The 20118-nt window shown below is 40.3% G+C and overlaps 1 long non-coding RNA gene across 1 annotated transcript in view; it reads right to left on the reverse strand.

Moving 5' to 3' along the window:
- Positions 1-391: 391 nt before the first annotated feature.
- LOC123953050 overlaps positions 392-20118 on the reverse strand; it is a 32607-nt gene continuing 12880 nt past the window's right edge. Inside the window, exons 2-3 of the long non-coding RNA XR_006820802.1 lie at positions 17383-17544; positions 392-500 (exon numbers count right to left, since the gene is read on the reverse strand). This is a non-coding gene — a long non-coding RNA (uncharacterized LOC123953050). The remainder of the gene's footprint in view (positions 501-17382; positions 17545-20118) is intronic.

A 20118-nucleotide genomic window follows, 5' to 3' on the forward strand; every position in this document is an offset into this window, starting at 1 on the left:
GAGGACAGCACCCAATCACTCCCATATCCCCAGCCTCTAGCCGCGCTCCGAGCTCACCCAGCCCGCGACCAGTTCAAGGTAACCCCGAGTTGAGAGTTCAGTCCTCGGCTCTGTCTCTGCAGCCGGCTTCTCCGTTCTAATACCTGCGATCTCTCCAACACTCTGACACCCCCGATCCTTCTGTGACCCTGCGGGGCCTGGGGCCACGCTGACCCCACGTGGGCTTCACCCTGGTTTAGCCTCTGGAGCAATGTCCCTCAGTGGAACAGACTTTTAAAAGTCCTGATTTTGTGCTCCGTTGCTCCGCCACTTGCCGGGAGCCGGCCCCTCCCCCCGCGGTCTATCTTCCCGTCGTTTTAGATTCACTTCTCCGCCAGTCCTACCTTTCAGAAAGTGGTTGATTTTCTGTTTCTAGAGTTGCTGTTCTTCTTCTCTTCGCTCTTATGACAAATGATACTGATTTTTCTAATATAAAGATCAAATTTCCTCTTGAAATAAATCTAGGTAAACAAATAATGATAAATAAGCCATGCAAATAAATGATGACAACAATAATAGTTATGGTAAAAAATTGTGAAGGCCATACTTAGATCACTGCAATTAGGGAATATGATTATAGACAATTGCAGTGGTAATAAAAATGTATTGTCAAGGAATCACATAATAAGATTTGTGATTTAGGAAGATCACCTTGGTTGCCTTGTAGAGAATGGAAGAATGGAAGGTTATGCTAGGCTGGTTGGCAAACAACCAAAGCTTGAATTAAGGCAGAGACTTTGTGGAAAAAGCCCAGCTCTCAGGACAGTAGAATGTGAGAAGAGAGGAGGACCTGAGGAAAGCTCCCAGCTTCCTGGTTTAGGTGACTAGACAGCTGGATATAATTAACCTGAATATGAAATAAAAAACAAAAGAGAAATAAGCTTTGGAGAAAAGGGGGAGTCCAATCTTAGTCATGTTTATTAAATTTGAGGTGTCTGTGGGTCCCAACAGAAATGTCCAGTAAGCAATTGGGTGCTGGAGCTCAAGGGAAGGTTTTGAAGGCTGGAGACATGAACTGGTGGTTAGAAGACATGAGTGAGAGTATAAGCCATCAGCATAGATGACGCTGCCAGGGCATCCAGGTACTAAGGGAAGAGAGACAGTGTTAACACCCTCCACCCATTGGACCAGCATTTAAAAGTAGATTGAAGGAAACGACCTGCTTCACGAGACCTAGCCATTTTGTGGTTCGGGGTAACCTGAATAGTGAAACCAGGGGAGAAGAAAATCTCTAGGAGGGAGTGAATAATGGTGCAGAAGGATGAGGCAAGAACGCTTACAAGACTTGTCAACTAGTAAGGGCTTGAGTGGTACCTCAGTGTAAGATATTGTGTTTTATTAAAAGACTTATTTATTTCTTTTAGAGAGAGATAAAGAGAGAGTGTGTATAGGGGAGGGGCAGAGGGAGAGAGAGAGAATCCCAAGCAGACTCCCTGCTGAGTGTGGAGCCCAATAAGGGGCTCGATCCCCACAATCCTGAGATCAGGACCTGAGCTAAAACCAAGATGCCTAACTGACGGAGCCACCCAGGCACCCTGATATGGTGTTTTGTAACAGTAAAGTGGGCTATTCGAGAGAAAGACATTTTCAAATTTAATGTCTTTGAGGAGATGAACAATGAAGAACACAGGAGGGACTTCCACTTCTGCAATGATAACATGAGGAGCTCTGAAGACTTACTCCCCAGTGAAACAACCACACCTTGTGAAGATTATTTAAAAACAACCATTTAAAGTTCCTGGAACTTGTCACTACAGGGGTTCAGCAGTATATCTGAACTGAGAAACGAACAAATTAACAAGCTTAAAGACAGAAATTATGAGACCAACAGAGAGAAAAAGGAGAGAATGAAGAAAACCAGTAAACACACCACCACACACATAATGAAAGTCCCCAGTGGAAAAGAGAGGAAAAAAACTGATGAGAAAACAATGTACATCAAGAAGCTCAACAAACTCTATGTAGATAAATGCAAAGTGATCCACACGAGGACATGTTGTAGTAAAAATATTGAAAGCCAAAGATAAAATCTTGAAAGTTGCAAGAGAAGAATGACAAATGACATATAAAGGAATTGCAATAAGAGTAACATCTCACCTGATACTTTTCACCAGAAACAATGGAGGCCAGAAGGCAGTTGGATGTCCTAGACAAAATTTGGGAAAAGTAACCACACAAACAAGAAAACCTGTCAACCAAGAATCTTATATTTAGTGAAACCATCTTTCAAAAATGAAAATGATATGCAGACATTCCCAGATAAACAAAGATAAAGAATTTGTTGCCAGCCAACCCACCCTACAAGAAATACTAAAGGAAGTTCTTCAAACCATTTAGATAGTAATTTAAATCCATACAGACAAAAACAAAGAACACTGGTAAAGGTTATTATGTTATTATAAAAAACAGGATGAATGCACATTTCTTCTTTCTTGTATTAATGGATTTAAAAAGCAACCATACAGAGTGATATGTATTTAATTGTACTGTGGATCTATCACATACAGAAACGTAATATGTTTGCCAACAATGGTTCAAAGAAGGCGGTGGGAATAAGGAATATTGGAGTAAGGGATTTGTGTCTAGAATATATAAAGAACACCAACCATTCAATAATAGGAAGACAAGTAACCCAATTAAAAAAGAGCAAAGGATCTGAATAGACATTTCTTCAAAGAAGATACACAAATGGCCAAGAAGCACATTAAAAGATGCTCAACACCGTTAGCCATCAGGGAAATGCAAGTCAAAGCCATGGTGAGATACCATTTCATCACACCTACTAAGATGGCTATAAAAAAAAAAAAAAGACATAGTAACAAGTATTGACAAGGATGTGTAGAAACTGGGAGGACTGCTGGAATAGGCTCTTTGGAAAACATTTAGCTGTTCCTCAAAAAGTTAAGTATCAAATAAGCCATATAACCCAGCAATTTCACTTCTAGATTCATGCCCAGGAGAACTGAAGATATAGGTCCACACAAAAATCCATACTGGAATGTTCAGAGCAGCATTAGTCATAATAGCCAAAAAGCAGAAACAACCCAAATGGTCATCAATTGAGGATAATAAAATGTGATATATCTATATAACAGAGTATTACTCAGCCATATAAAGGAATAAAGTACTAATACCACTTGGATGAAACTTGAAAACATTATGTCAAGTTAAAGAACCCTAACACAAAACACCATACATTATATTATTCAATTTATATGAATTGTCAATAGTAGGCAAATTTATGTAGACAGAAAGTAGATTAGCAGTTACCTAGCTCTGGGGGAGGGAGAGTGAGTAATGGGGGATGACTCCTGAAGCAGATGGGATTTCTTGTGGGGGAGGTTAAAAATGTTTTACCGTTGATTATAGTGATGGTTGCAAAACTGAAAATACAAAAAGACTCTAAATTGCACACTTTAAATGGGTGAGTTGTATGGTATGTGAACTCTGTGTCAATAGAGCCGTTGCAAAAGAAAGAGAATGCAAGAGACATATCCCCAGGATTTGTAGAATACGTATTTACAAAATGTTACTGTCTTGAACATCTCCTAGGCTTCCACAGCAATCCTGGGAAGAGATCGTTATTGACAGAAAACAAGCTCTAAAGACTCTAAGTGATTTACCTAAGATATTTGCTAGTTTGTGGTAGAGCAGGGAGATGCCAGCCACCATCCCCAAGGCCAATTCCAGTGTTATTTCCATCACATGAGTTTTTTCCCAAGGTATTTTCTGCTTACCTCTTTCTTATTTACCTCTTATTTAGGGAATCATAAATAAGTCTCACTTTTGTGCCTGGTACTGTTCTAAGACCCTCAACTATATTAACTAATTACATCCTTTTTAGGACCTTCTGAAGAACATGCTACTTTGACCCCATTTGCTGATTAAGAAATAGAAGTATGGGGATGAACTTCCCCAGGCCACAGAGCTGGGAATTGGCAAAGCTGGGATTCGAACCTAGGGAGTTTGGCTCCAGGCCCTGTTGCTCTTGAACTTGTGTACTTGGCAGAGAGCTTCTCTTCTTTGGATGATGGGATCTTGGACCTCAACCTCAACTGCAGGAAGAGCTGAAGAGAACCTGCTCTTCCTGTGTCGTTGTGCTGAGATCCGATGTGGTTTTGTGTTCCAAACACTGGAGCCCAAGGTGAATGGTATCAGGCAACTGATGACTTCCCAGCTCAGAGCTCAGCTGGGAGCAGAGCTTGCTTTGCAGTAACTAGAGGAATCCTTCATCCATCAGGTGATCCAGCTGGAGTGGGGGTGGGGTAAGGCAGGGGAGAGGAGGAGCTGCCCTTTGTTTGTGACCTCAGGCCATGCAAACCCAGCTGGAAACATAACACCACTAAAGAAGGATCCTGAACAAGAGCTGTGGGATTCTAGAAGACTCACTGTGCGTACACACACCCACACACACATGCATTGTGCGGATGGCCACACCACACTCCCCACAGCGTCTTACTGCTAACACAGGAATTTAACCACAGTAAATAACACAGTAAGTAACCACAGGGTTGCCTGTTACTTTATATAGTGGCTCCCGGGTTTTGCGTCAATGGGCGTCCACAGTCAGTTCCTGGACTTGTCTTTCTGGTTGGTTGTTTAGAGAAGGCTTAAGGGTGCAACAGTGCTTTCCTTGTGACTTCCCGTCCCTATTTGCAGCAGTGTGTGTCAAGTGTGATTAAGAGTTCCTGCCAGGTCACGCAGGCTGCCCTCCCCAGCGGTGTCTGTACCTGGCCACCTCGGGGGAGGCGCGGTCACACTTGTATTTGCTCTGTGGACAAGGGCCAGGTTGCTTCATTTCACAATTATGTTGAGCCGCTCTGAGAGTTCAACAGGCAGCTTTCGGGCTGGAGTGGAGGAATATGCAGTCTTCCTAGCGCTGACTTGGGAGGGGAGGGCTGCACCGACCTGACCTGTACCTCAAACTGTCATGTGTTGTTCACCTGTGGATAAATCAAGGGCTGTGCACTTTATTGTGGGAGAGGGGAGGGAGACAGTGTGTCACTGCAGGGAAGGGGAGTGATGACAGTGCATCTGTTAGGGACAAGCCTTAGTTTGTTTATAATCTGGAGCTCCTGCAATTTATCCTCCCTTTAATATACTCAGGCATGTCTTCCTCTTGATGTCTTATTTACTCTTTATTTCAAATATAACTTAAATCTAAATTATAATTTTATTTTAGGAAAAGGGTTTATAAATGCTTCTGTATTGGAAGTTGAAGAGTAGCTTAGACATGTTAGGATATTAGGACTATTCAGTTTGAGATGACTTCTAGTTTGTTCTGGTTAATACTGTCTAGTACTCTGGCTTCTACCACCCACAGGAACCCTCTCTCACTCCTAATTACCTACTAGCTAAGAGGAAGAGCAATAAGAGAAAAAGTGACAGGGAAAAGAGCCAGTCTGTATAGGTTTTACCACACAGCTATTGTAAGAACTGTATCTCTTAATCCTGAGGAAGAGGAAAAGGTACTGGAGTTCGTTGAGCAGACACTTAAAAAACACAATTGCAATACCATTATGCCCCACACAATTAATAACATGCTAATATCATCACACACCCAACCAATATTTATCCTTCTATTTCTCCCATAAATGTCATATTTTAGTCTTTTTTTTTTTTTTTTTTTTTTTTTTTAAAAAGCAGGATCCAGGGGCGCCTGGGTGGCTCAGTGGGTTAAAGCCTCTGCCTTCGGCTTGGGTCATGATCCCAGGGTCCTGGGATCGAGCCCCGCATCGGGCTCTCTGCTCAGTAGGGACCCTGTTTCCTCCTCTCTCTCTGCCTGCTTGTGATCTCTGTCTGTCAAGTAAATAAATAAAATCTTTAAAAAAATAAATAAAAAAGCAGGATCCAAATAAGGGACACACGTTCAACTGGTTGAGGCATCTTTTAGTCTGTTTTAATCTGTAAGCTCTTCCCTCTCCCTTTAGTTTGTTTTTTTTTTTTACTCTTTAGTTTATTTGTGGAAAAATCCAGATTACTGTTGCTCACGTTGTGGAGACTTCCACATTCTGGATTTGCTGACCATATCTTTTGGAACTCTCCAACATGTCTCTCTGCCCAGTACTTCCTATACATTATTAATTAGCCTCAGAGGCCTACTCAGATTCGGGTTTTATTTTTGTCAGATACCTTTTATTATACTTATTTTTTTTTAAGATTTTTATTTATTTGACAGAGATCACAAGTAGGCAGAGAGGCAGGCAGTAGGAGTGGGGGCAGAAGCAGGTTCCCCACTAAGGAGAGAGCCCGATGCGGGGTCGATCCCAGGACCCTGAGATCAGGACCCGAGCCAAAGGCAGAGGCTTTAACCCACTGAGCCACACAGGCGCCCCTGTCAGATACCTTTCAAATGGCATTGTGTTCTTCCATCAAGAAGTAAAATGTCTAGATGTTGCCTTTTTGGTGTGGTGTTCACACCTGTTGATATTCAATGCTTACGTTTATTAATCCCTTAGGTATTGCAAAGTGGTAATATTCAAATTCTACTACTTTTTAAAAAAAAATATTTCACTCAGGGTTGAGAATAGCTTGGGGCAGATGAAGGAGGAGTTAATCATCCAAGTGAGTAGTCTTTTCAGATTGGCTTCAGTGACTTAGTAATATGCACCTAATGCTCAATAATATCCCATTGTCTGGATACTACAGTTGGTCCATTCATCTCCTGGACGTTTTATTTGCTTCTGAGTTTGGGCAATTATGAACAGAGGTGAAGTGTGGTAAACCTCTCTGAGCAGGCTTTTGTATGGACATAAGTTTTTAACTCCTTAGGGTAGATACCAAGGAACTCAACTGCTGGATTGAATGATAAGAGCATATTTACTTTTGTAAGAAAATGCCAAGCTGTCTTCCAAAGTGATTGTACATTTCCACCAGCAGCGAGTGAGAGTCCCTGTTGTTCCACACCCTGGTCAGCCCTTGGTGTTGTCAGTGCTCCAAATTTCGGCCATTCAAACAGGTTTGCAATGGTATCTCGTTGTTGTTTTAATTTTCATATTCCTGATGATTTATGGTGTAGAGCATTTTTTCCATATGCTTGTTAACTGTATATCTTCTTGGGTGTGAGGTGCCTGTGAATGTCTTTGACCTATTTTTTAAGGCTGATGTTTGTTTTCTTGTTGTTGAGTTTTAAGAATTCTTTGTATGTTTTGGATAACAGACCTCTATCAGATGTATCCTTTGCAAATATTTTCTCCCAGTCTGTGGCTTGTCTTCTTATTCTTTTGATAGGTCTTTTGCAGAGCATAAATTTTAAATTTGATGAAATACACCTTCTCAGTTATGCATTTCATGGATCCTATCTTTGGTGTTGTATCTATAAAGGCAAAACCACACCCCAGGTCCACTAGGTTTTCTCCTATGTTATCTTCTAGAAGCTTTATACTTCGGCCTGTTACATTTCAGTCTGTGATGCATTCTGTGTTAATTTTTGTGAATGGTGTAAGGTCTATATCGACATTCATTTTTGTTTTTATGTGGCTGTCCATTTGTTCAAGCATCATTTCATGAACAAACTATCTTTGCTTCTTTGTATTGTCTTATCCTTTCTAAAAAAAAGATCAGTTGACTCTATTTATGGAGGTATTTTGCTGGGCTCTCTATTCTGTTCCAATGATCTATTTGTTTATTCTTTCAACAATAACATAATACCTTAATTACTGTAGATTTACAGTGAGACTTGAAGTTTAGTATATCAGTCACCCACCCTTGTTCTCCTTTAATATCATATTGGATGTTCTGAGTGTGTTACTCAGAAGTATATTTTTAAATTTCCAAGCATTTGGGGATTTTCCAACTACTTTTTTGTTATGAACTTCTAGTTGAGGTTCCCTATGGTATGAGAACAGACATTGTATGATTTCTGTTCTTTTAAATTTATTTGTTAAGATGTATTTTATGGCCCAGAGTGTGGTCTGTCTTGGTTCCTATTCCACGTGAGCTTGAGAAGAATGTGTATTCTGCTGTTGCTGGATGACAGAATCTATGGATGTCCATTGTGTACAGTTCATTGGCAGTGGTGTTGAGTTCAACTGTGTCTGTAGCGATTTTCTGGCTCCTGGATCTATCCAGTTCTGACAGAGGGTTGTTGAAGTCTCCAGTTAGAATAGTGGATTCATCTATTTCTCTTTGCAATTCTATCAGTTTTTGCCTCATAAGCTTGGTGTTCTGTTGTTAGGAACAGATGTGTTAAGGATTATTAGGTATTCTTGGAGAATTGACCCTTTCATAATTATGTAATTACCATCTTTACACCTGATGATATTCCTTTCTCTGAAGTCTGTCTGAAATTAGTATAACTACTCCTGCTTTCTTTTGATAAGTGTTATACACACACACACACACACACACACACACATATATATATATATCATATCTCTATTCATTTACTTTTTATCTATATGTGTCTTTATACTTAGAGTGGATTTCTTGTAGAAAGCATATAGTTGGGTCTTGTATTTTGATGCATTATGAAAATCTCTGTCTTTTAACTGGTACAGTTGCACTGTTGCAAGTGACATATTTGGATTAATATTTTCCACATTCCTTACTGTTTTCTATTTGTTGTCCTAGTTCTTTGTTCCTATTTTTGTCTTCTGCTCTCTTTTCTGCCTTTTGTGGGTTTCATTGAGTATTTTATATGATTTCATTTTTTCCTTTTTAGCATGTAAGTTATACTTTTTTTCCTAACTTTTTTTCATGATTGCCCTAGGGTTCGCAATATACACTTACAACAAATCCAAGTCCACGTTCAACTCACACTGTACTGCTTCACAGGTGGTGTGAGTACATTACAGTGCATTATAACAGAGTAATTCTAATTCTTCCTTCCTGTCCCATTTATCATTGCTGCCATTCATTTCATATCCATATGCCTACATAATCAAGCACATTGTTGCTCTTAATGTTTGAACAAACTGTAATAGTTGGAACAATTAAAAATAAGACAAAGAGAAGTTTTATTTTACCTTCACTTATTCTTTTACTGATGCTCTTTTCTTTTTGCAGATCTGAATTTCTGATCTATATGATTTTCCTTCTCTCTAAATAACTTCTTTTATCATATCTGTCAAGGCAAATCTTCTGGCAGCACACTTAGTTTTTCCTTGAGAAAGTGGTTACATTCTATGATTACAATTTTGAAATTACTGATACTCTCTATTGATTTTCATCGGTAGGCCATCATATTTTAAATCAGTGTTTTTTATAGATGTCTGGATACCTAGTGAGCTTATAGTAAATCCTCTAGAGTGAACAATAGTCTGAATTCTAATTTTTCTATATTGAAATTTGTAAACATAACAGCTATAATATTTTCATAAGTTTTATGTTTATTCAACAAATATTTTATAAGATAAAATTCATCAAATAAATTGTTTATGATTATTTTCAATGTTTTTCCAAATGTAAATGGTGAAAATTTGTGTATTTTCTCAATTCTGTTTCATTTCAATATAGAATATAAAATTATCAAATTTAAAATAGGAGCTCCATGAAAGGAGTGTTGCTATACATCAGGATATCCTAAAGCACAGTTAGGAAATTTCAAAGTTATATATTATTCAGACTATGAAATTTTTTCAATTCCTTCCTTCCTTGTTTTTATACAAGTTTTTATCACTGAAGCTTTTAAAAGCAAATTGCAAAAGCTGAAATTTTTGATACTCCATTCATTGAACATTTTACTAAAAATTTTCAAGTGATACAGAACAAGGGGTACCAAAAATTTAGAGGACTTACTTATAAAATGTTCAGCATAAGTGTAGAACATTAAGGTTAACTTACAAAGCACTTTTTAAAAGCTTAGACTTTTCTAAATTTGCTGGGGGTTATGCATCGAAGAGAGAAAGCATATTTTTGCCTTGCATATAAATCTTAACATCTATTCATACACTGTTTTGTAATTTATATATGTATATATAAAGCTTACAAATATTACTTATAAGTATTAGATATATTTGTAAAAATTTATAATGATTCTAATTTAATATTTGTAAGTATTTGTAAATATTTTAAAATATCATATAAACAATGAATCTTGGAACACCGAAAAATCAAAATAAAATTTTAAAAATAATAATAAAAATAAATCCAAAAAAACCTTCAAAAACTGTTCTCAAACAATAAAATAAATAGGTAGTTAGGGATTAATACCATGTAAAAGACAAAACCTCTGTAACTAAGTTCATTAAACTACTAAGACTACTCTTAGAAATAAAAAAAAAAAAAGTCTTAGCCTGTGCTCACTCTATTTCCTGCGTATTTTTTATGTCCACCTGACCTGTAATTCCTGCGCTGACCCCTGACCTCACTGACTGGCAGCTGTGTCTTCATTTTTTAGCCACGGAAGCCTCCAGAGCAACACTGGCTGGTGCACCAAGCGGCTGGTTGCTGTAGGCCCTTCCAATGTTTTTCCTTTCGCCACCTGATACCAGGAGTTAGCCAACTCTTACTTCATTGACTCATTAATTGATTGCTCGATTGAGGTGAGGGGGGTGCTCCACACCCAGCACAGAGCTGGATATGGAACTCGATCTTACAACCCTGAGACCATGAGCTGAGCTGAAGTCAAGAGTTGGATGCTTAACTGACTGAGCCACCCAGGTGCCCCTGAGTTAGCCTTCTCTTCTGTCCAGGCTTTCTTTAAAGCAGTAAGTGTCTTCAATGCTGTATTTGAGAGGGGGGATTCGATTTCATCTTGAAATGGTTGGGAAAAGAGAGATGGGTCATTTAAAATGGAACCACATGTTAATGTGAAAACTCTGTTTACTGCCCATGCATATTCCATATTATTAAGCAAAACCAAGGCAGAGTTGGAAATACAAAGTGGAGACCTCACAAACCCATCCCAGCTCATTGTAATTAAAATAATAATGATAATATTTCATTAAAAATGAAAAATCCTGGGGTGCCTGGGTGACTCATTCGGTTAACCATCTGCCTTGAGCTCAGGTCATGACCTCAGGGTCCTGGGATTGAGTCTAGCTCCCAGCTCCTTGCTCAGTGGGAAGCCTGCTTCTCCCTCTCACTCCATTACTGCCCCTGCTCATGCGCTCTCTCCCTCAAATAAATAAATAAAAACTATTAAAAAAGGAAATAAATCTAATTTTAAAAATGGAAAATCCAGGACACAAGCTATATCAGATGGGATGCTGTTGGAACCACAGGCACAATCCAAGACTGTCCTATGAAAACCAGAAAGGTTCTAGAGAAACAAATGTATGATTATCCCACCATTTGATAGTCAAGTGGAGAAAGTCATGCATGCAGTTAGATAAATGAAACTTGGGTTCCTGATGTGTCCATTCTGGAACACATTGTCTTAAATCTACACATTTGGGAATCATCAGTATATAGATCGTATTTGAAGCCATGAGATTGGACGGGGTTGCCAATGGCAATAAGAAAGGGGAGAGGTCCAAGGACTATGCCCTGGGCACTCCATCATGGGAAAAGGGGAGAAGAGGAGGGACCAACAACAGGGACTGGAAGTTGAAACTCAAATTGCAGAATGCCACTTCTCGGTTTGCACAGAGCACTCAGAATATTGCCTCAGTGTTTTCTCTATGCTAGGAGATTTTACACCCTCATGGGACTCCTGAAGAAGAGGTCCATGGGCCTGGGCACAGATCACAAACCCTATCACAGGTCAGTATAAGACCGGAGGGGAGAACAGAGTGTGCCAAACAGGAGAAGGCAGACTTCCTCTAAAGGAATTTATAAAGTAAATTTCACAGTTTTGGGAGTCAAGGAAATTATGTCTGTGGACACTGTAAAGCCCGTGAATCATAAGTTTATGATACTGGGGGCCGCCTGGGTGGCCCAGTGGGTTAAGCCTCTGCCTTTGGCTCAGGTCATGATCTCAGGGTCCTGGGATTCAACCCTATATTGGGCTCTCTGCTCATCAGGGAGCCTGCTTCCCCCACCCCCCCACCTGCCTCTCTGCCTAATTGTGATATCTCTCTCTCTGTGTCAAACAAATAAATAAATCTTAAAAAAAAAAAGTTTGTGATACTGGCTGTAACTTTCCAACAGATACTCCCACGTTTCCAGGTAAGATAAATGCATCGCAGGGCCACATAGCCATTAAGTGACAGATTCTGGGATAGAAGCTCAAGTCTGCTGGTGACAGAGTTGGGGTTCTTTTCACTGCACCAAACTGCTGCCCTGAAAGTTCTGAAAGCAAACCTTGCTGGAAGCTGACTGACAAATCCAAGCACCAAGCTGGCTCTGTCTGTCTGTATACTGGAACGAATGCAAAAAGTAGAGAAAATTATATGCATTTTTTCTTCCAGAATATTCTCACTGGTACTTTGAAGTATTTCTACCTCCATAATATCCTAGTTCTAAAAAGAAAGTAGAGGCACTTGTTTGCATTTTTCACTGGAAGAAAATGTATGGAATTCAGGCACCGTAGAGGGAATAAGAGACAGAGACATCCAGGAATCCTAAGGTCCCTGAAGTGTGTTTTTGGCCCAATGAACATGACTCTGGGAGACTGAATGACCCCCAAATGCTGCCTGTTATTCTTGGAGTCAATGACCTTTTCCTTTTTTAACTTTCTGGTTTACTTCAGGATTCAGGCTGTCTGTTTATTATAGGTGGCTGGAATGTTCCTTCTTGGCTGTACCTCTTGTGTTTCTTATGGAACCCACAAGGTGTAATGTGCAGAATATTGACCTTGAGTCAGCAAGCTGGCATGTAGGGCCAGGCTTGGCCACATACTATCTATGTGGCCTTGGAGCACATCACTCAGCCTTTCTGACTCTTGCCTTTTTATTTTTTTTTTAAATTCTAAAACAGGGATAAAAACACCTTCTGCCCTTACTTCCTTAGATAGTGGAGAACCTAAAATATAGTATTTGTAATTTCACCTTTGTAGAACACTTTATTAAGTCTGTGGATATAAATATTCTTTTTTTTTTTTTTTAAACATAAGCAGGAGGAAAGGTGTCTGCTGGTGTGGAGAACGGAAAAGGCAAGCTTAAAAAAAAAATCAGATCGTGAGCAAGGGAATTGCCATGGGGTAGAAAGAAGGTCAGTCAGCCTTGATCAAGGACTTACAGAAATCATGCTCCAACTTATTGTGCTTTGAAATTTCCTGATTTTTTTCATATTTCAAAGGTGATCCTGTATACCCAGGGAGTGAGGGCAGGGAAGGGGGAGGGGATCAGCTTTCTGGCCAGCTGTCAGTTTTCTCGCTGTGACTGTAAGGCAGCAGAGACCCAGTGTTCTGGAGTGTCTGGCCCATCTGGAATCACACTACTGAACATAGGACTGTGGATGGTACTTTCCGTGCTGGGGAGTAAGGGGTCTAGAAGGGTTTGAACTTTTAAATGAGACCTTAACAGGCAAATGGATAAGGTAAGGAGGCCCAAGGAGGGTGTTCCTTCAATCTTTGAAGATTGTGTAGTTCACAGGGCTTTCAATAGCCCATATCTCCTTTCCTTATAACAGCAACACTGTGCAAATAGGGAAGATATTATTGTCCTTGTTTTATAATAAGGCATTTGAGGCCATATTGACTGAGAGCTGGCAAGTGGCCGAATGTAGACCAGGATGTGAGCTGTTGTATTGCCTACTCTTTACCCACAAAGCCATCCAGGTTCATAGTTGCTGGAGCCCAGAGAGATGAAGTAACTCTTAAAAGGTCACACAGCAATAAATAGTAGATCCAGGACTTTAAACAAGGCACCCTGGCTCTGTATCCTATGCATTCTCCACTATTCTATGCAGTCTTCCTAAGGAGCTGTGGAAAGGTTATTTGACAACTGCTGCGCACTAAGCAGGTGTCAGGGCGAGGCCTCAGTGAAATGGTATTCCATGACCATGTGGGACACACCCGGGTCTGCCATACCTGCCTGAGAATGTGCCACAGACTCTTCACTATATTGGCAGGAGCTGCCTTTTTTTTTAGTTGTTGCTTCTGAAGTTTTATCTTTTTATTTCCCTTAAGGCTCATTGGTGCCAAGGACTAGAAGATAAAATCAAAAGAAATAAAATATCATTAAATAGTATCACACAATGGGTCTGTATGAGACTTCTATGGCATGGGGTGGAATTTGAGAGTCCTAGGTAGCTGAATTACTAGGTTACAGAAGAAAGGGCACTGTCATTCCAGGGAGAGTACAGAAGGCAGCTCAGGGTCCCTGTGATGGAGAAACAAAACGAAAGACTGCCTTGTGACATGAAACTGATATAAACCTTCTCTGTGGTTTTCAAAGCATTAGAGATGTTCTTCTTAAACTCTGGAATGATTTGTAGTGCCTTGGAACATTTACAGTAAATAGTGGGTTCCCTTGAATATGCAGAGGACAGCAGATTTCTATAAGCAGTAATAAAAGAGAATTGAGGAGACCTGGTAACCTTTGTCTTCACTAAAGTCATAGCAGTTGAGTTGGAATTGATCAAACTTATTTCTAATTTCTACTGCAATTGACCCTTGCCTGATGTGGGGGTGAGGATGGCTGGCCCCTCATACAGGAGAGTATCTGTGTGTAACTTGATTCCCCCAAACTCCTAGTAGCTCACTATTGACCAAAATCCTTACTGATAACATAAACAGTTGATTAACACATGCTGCGTACACTATATGCTTTATATACAGTATTCTTACAATAAAGTAAGCTAGAGAAAAAATATTTAAAAAATCATAAGAGAAAACACATTTAGTCCTGTACTGTATTTATTAAAAAATTCTGTGTGTAAGTGGACCCGTGTAGTTCATATCTGTGTTATTCAAGGCTTGACTATGTATTTTATGTTACTCTCTACAAAATAATTTTCTGAAGGTATTCTTTTGGCAGAATCAAGTAGTATAGAATATTTCATTAGGCTGGAGTAGAGAACACTGGTTGTCCAAATCCTCCAGTGGCAAGCTCACTTTATTCTGAGTGTAGTGTCACTAACTGCATAGAAGGGGTTTATGTGGTTAGCAAGATTTAGACTTGTCAACCATGCCCGAGATTTTAATTATCTCTTTGTTGCAACAGGCCCTATCAATACTGTACAAGAGGTTAGAGAGACTGATGGGAAAAAATAGGTAAGGTTTCTGAGTTAGGCCTTAGTTACAATTTTCAGTATGTGTGTATGTGTGTACATGTGCACAAAGGTATTCAGAGAGTCTAGTGGCTTTCTTCATTTTCTTCCACACATGAAGAAAGACAATGGACCTGTAAGATGGAACGGTGACCTTTATGACTAGGAGGCTCTTTTTTAATCTGGGCTTCCTTAGATTGAAGGGCCCAAAGAAGGAAGATGGTGTATCAGGTCCCTTCCAGCTCTGCTTTTGGAATTTGTGATTCAATCCAATAAATGAAGGCAATGTTAATTATTCCGGAAGTGGTCCAATCTGACATGAGTTAAATTATTTGATTAAGGCTACACATTTAGGCTAACAGACTCATGAAAAAATGTTCATCATCATTAGCCATCAGGGAAATTCAAATCAAAACCACACTGAGATACCACCTTATACCAGTTAGAATGGCCAAAATCAACAAGACAGTAAACAACAAGTGGTGGAGAAGATGTGGAGAAAGGGAAACCCTTTTACACTGGTGGTAAGAATGCAAGTTGGTGAAGCCATTTTGGAAAACATTGTGGATATTCCTTAAGAAATTAAAAATAGAGCTACCCTATGACTCTGCAATTGCACTACTGGGTATTTGCCCCAGAAATATAGATGTAGTGAAAAGAAGGGCCATCTGTACCCCAATGTTCATAGCAGCAATGGCCACAGTCGCCGAACTGTGGAAAGAACCAAGATGCCCTTCAATGGATGAATGGGTAAAGAAGATATGGTCCATATATACTATGGAGTATTACACCTCCATTAGAAAGGATGAATACCCAACTTTTGTATCAACATGGACAGGACTGAAGGAGATTATGCTGAGTGAAATAAGTCAAGCAGAGAGAGTGAATTATCATATGGTTTCACTTGTAGAGCATAAGGAATAACATGGAGGACATTGGGAGAAGCAGAGGAGAAGTGAGTTGGGGGAGACTGGAGGGGGAGACAAACCACGAGAGACTGAACTCTGAGAAACAAACTGAGGGTTTTGGAGGGGTGGGGTTGGGGGGTTGGGTGAGCCTGGTGGTAAGTATTAAGGAGGGAATGTATTGAATGGATCACTGGGTGTGGTGCATAAACAATGAATTTTGGAGGACTTAAAAAAATTTTTTTTAAAAAGGCTGCACATTAAGTTTCCTTAGAGCTGGATCTAGATACAGGGGATGGATCCTTAGCCTAGTGCGACTTCTGGTCTATCTGATTTCCTGCCATCTTGCAAGTATTGAGCCCCTACCACATGTGAAGACTCCAGGCTTTGGCGCTAGGGATATCAGAAGAGGTCTTTCTCCCTGAAATGTCCTCTCCTCCTGGTTTTGGTGATACCAGGCTCTGTGGGCTTTCTTCTACGTCTTTGGTAGCCTTCCTGGACTTCCTGAAACCATGTAATGTCACTTAAAACAAACCTGTTTTCAGAGCAAGTCTGTGTTGCTCTCTTCATACCATGTCCTCTTTAGCTCTACGTTCCAGCTGCTCCAGACACTGGTAACATCTGTAGGCAACTCCTCACTGCAAGGCAGAGTGATAGACCCTGTGTTTCTTTTCAACATCTCCCAGAGATGGTTCTTTCTAAAAACACAGTTTGACCAAGTAATTGGGTGCGCAAGATGAGGCCAAAAATCAACCCTGGGATCTCCTAACTTGCTTTTGGAAAGTGATGTAATTGCTCAGTACCTTGGTTTTCCAGTTGCAAAATGGAAATATTTGCCAACATACTCCCTTCTCCATGTTAGAGCTCATCAAGGTTCAGCACTACTGCACAACCCTCCCTTCCCAGGCCATTCTTGTGGAATCAGTCCAGATCTACATCCCAATGAGTCCATCCCCCTGGGTGCCCAGCAGAATGCTGGGTGTGGCCTCATTCCTTTTGCTGCCTAAATATCCAATCAGTCACAAAGCCCTAGGAAGCCTCTGTTTTCTCTGCCATCAGCTTCCCTCCTACTGGCCTTCTCTAGATGCCTTGCTCTCCTTCAGTGCATTCTTCACACCAGTGGTGTCCTGCAGGCTGGGGGCAGAGGGCAGAGATGTGCCCTGGGTGCATTAGGAAGGAGGTACATTGACTGTAAAGAGTTCAAAAGCAATAAGAAAACCTACTAAAAGTTACCTACTAAACCTGTTATCACCATGCAAAGGCAATTCTAAATTGTTTCAGCAAAGAAGTACTCATTGCTGGAAAAGAAAATTTAACCTAAGTTGTATACAACTGTTGCAGTTGCTCTGGAATTCTAATAATTAATATATGAGCTTTAAATGAATCTATTTGCAATACTTACCCTTTGATAAACATTGTATTCTACGTGGAAATGGATCCTTGAGTGCTCAGTAACACAGTGGGCCCCTGACTCACTTGGCTTCATCAGTCCACATCTTTTGAACGTTAAGTTCATGATTGTGTGTCTTCAGGAGCTTCACATTCAAACATTTAAATGGTTGATCTAAATTACATGATCATAGCACAGGGAATATAAAGTTACTTTGGTTCCATTATTTCATGTAACCACATAGAGAATTTATATGTTTAAAATTTTCAACAGCAAAAGTTTGGTATGTCCACTTTTTGCTCATACACGAAGTGATTTGCTGATTTTAGATAATGTCTTAAGAAAGTACTTTTAAAGGTATTGCACTAAACCTGAACAGCTCCAGGAAACAATAATTGATGTTGGAAATCATTTTGCCCTATAGAGAATGGGGAGTGTTAATAATGACCTATCACATCTCTACAAGGTTGCCAGAGTGATCTTTTTTTAAAACTCAAGATGGATCCTTGCTTTAAATCACTGGGTTCCGACCCTCATCCTAGGCCACAAGGTCGCATGCAGTGTGACCCTTTGCTACCTCATCTTGGGTCACCACACACCCACAATGTGCAAATGCAGGTCCCACCAGCCTTTCTTCCCTCCCTGTGGCAAGCTCTTTCCCTTCACCCTTCCAGGTGGATTCTCACATCAGCACAAATGTCTCTTCCTGGGGAAGCCTTCTCTAACTCCAATGTTACCTTCATACAGTCTTCCAGCATCTTTACTCGAGCACTGGTCAGGGTTGCTGTTGACTTTGCACACATGACCCTCCCTTAGAGGTCCACCTCTCCCAGCTGAGCAGCCTGAGAACAGGGACCTGTCTGTGTGGTTACATCTCCACGTGCACCGCAGTGCCTAGCACGTGCTAGGTGCTTAGTAGTGCTTTTAGTAGGTGCTTTGGTGCTTAGTAGGTGCTTAGTAACCTTGATGGCACAAGAGAGGACACCTGGAATGGGCCTTATCCTGAGGGTGCTATTAGAGGGGAGCTCCTTAAGGTCTTTGGTTTTATTTATTATTATTATTTTTAACTCCCAGGGAAGCACGTCTGGATCACAGACTGCTGTGTCCTACAGGATGACTGGCTAGTGGCTGCGGCTGGCCATCGACCCCATTCTCTCTGCACTGCTGCCACCATGTTGTCCAGGCCATGATGGAGCAAGGGCCGAAGCACTTCTCCAGAGCTGTGGGGCTACTTTTCAGGTATCAGTACTGGCCGCACACCTGATGCTTCTTCCCCCAGGGGGAACAGTATGGATTGGGTTCTGATGGCTTTCTCCCTCCCTTTCCCCTCACTCCTCATAAAACACTATCTCTTTGGCATAAGACTGCACAAAAATGTAATCTGTTGGATGGGTACTACATTCGCTTGGTGTAAAAAGTAAAAAGAGCATGAAGAGCTATCCTCTGAGACCGCACCCAGATCTATGTTGTATTAGCTGGGGAGGATGGTCATAGCAGGGTACCACCAACAGGCTTATGGGATTATAGGCCTGCCCTACACCAGTTCGACCTCATCTTCACTAATTACATCTGCAATGAATCTATTCCCAAATAAGGTCACATTCTGAGGCACTGGGGATGGGGCTTCAAAATGTAAAGTTTGGGGAATCACACTTCAACCCATAACATATATCCTCCATGATATTTTAATGTCTGATTGGACTTTCATACAAAAAAAAAGCACTTTATAATTATCTGAGCATAGACAACTTTACATAGACACTCAAAGTAATTTTTGCACAGTTTTAATATTTGCTGAATTTCTTAGAAATGCAACTACCACACTTAGTGAGTTTGTATTGTTTGGAAATTTACAAGGAGTTGCTCATGTCTTTGGAAAATTGGGATCACCAAGATAACACACCGAAAACACGTTTCATTTACAGAAAAATGTCAGGATCCTGCAACTGTAAAAATGATCTGGAGTGTGCTTTTCATTTTGTTACACAGTTTTCTTCTTTTGAGGTGGGAAGAATGGGATTGCAAAATGTTCTAAGACAGATTTACAGATATTCCCAAAATAGTCCCAAAAATATTATGGGAAAAATACACAAAGAGATGTGCACACACACACATACATACACATATATGACACATTCATGATTTATGCATGAAGTTAAATATTTGTAGCATTGGGGAGGTTCAGAACATAATGATTTTGTACAATATCTTGAAGATTTAAAATTTTCTTTTTTTTAAAAGATTTTATTTATTTATTTGACAGAAAGAGATCACAAGTAGGCAGAGAGATAGGCGGGGCGGTGGGGGGAAGCAGGCTCTCTGCTGAGCAGGGCTGATGTGGGGCTCGATCCCAGGACCCTGGGATCATGACCTGAGCCAAAGGCAGAGGCTTTAACCCACTGAGCCACCCAGGCACCCAGATTTAAAATTTTCTTAAAGATCATTAGTTGTTGTTGGTCTCCTTCTTTAATTTTCCTCCAATTTCTGTCTTTTCTGCACTGTTTTGTCTCCAAGTTTTCAAAAGGCCAACATTTCTAGTTGTGTCTTTTTAATGGTGGGAAACATTCCTGGGATTTTGAATACAAAGACTTTAAGACAGTGAGGTGCAGAGTGCCTCATTTAGCATATGCACCCAGTTACATATTTGTTTGAAAATTTCAGTCTGACACAAGCATTCAAAAGGAATTTTAAATACTCAGAGTTTCTAACCTTCATCTGGGTTCAAAGATTAACAATTTAAGAGGACAG

The sequence above is a fragment of the Meles meles genome, chromosome 11, assembly GCF_922984935.1.
Source record: "Meles meles chromosome 11, mMelMel3.1 paternal haplotype, whole genome shotgun sequence".
Lineage (NCBI taxonomy): Eukaryota > Metazoa > Chordata > Mammalia > Carnivora > Mustelidae > Meles > Meles meles.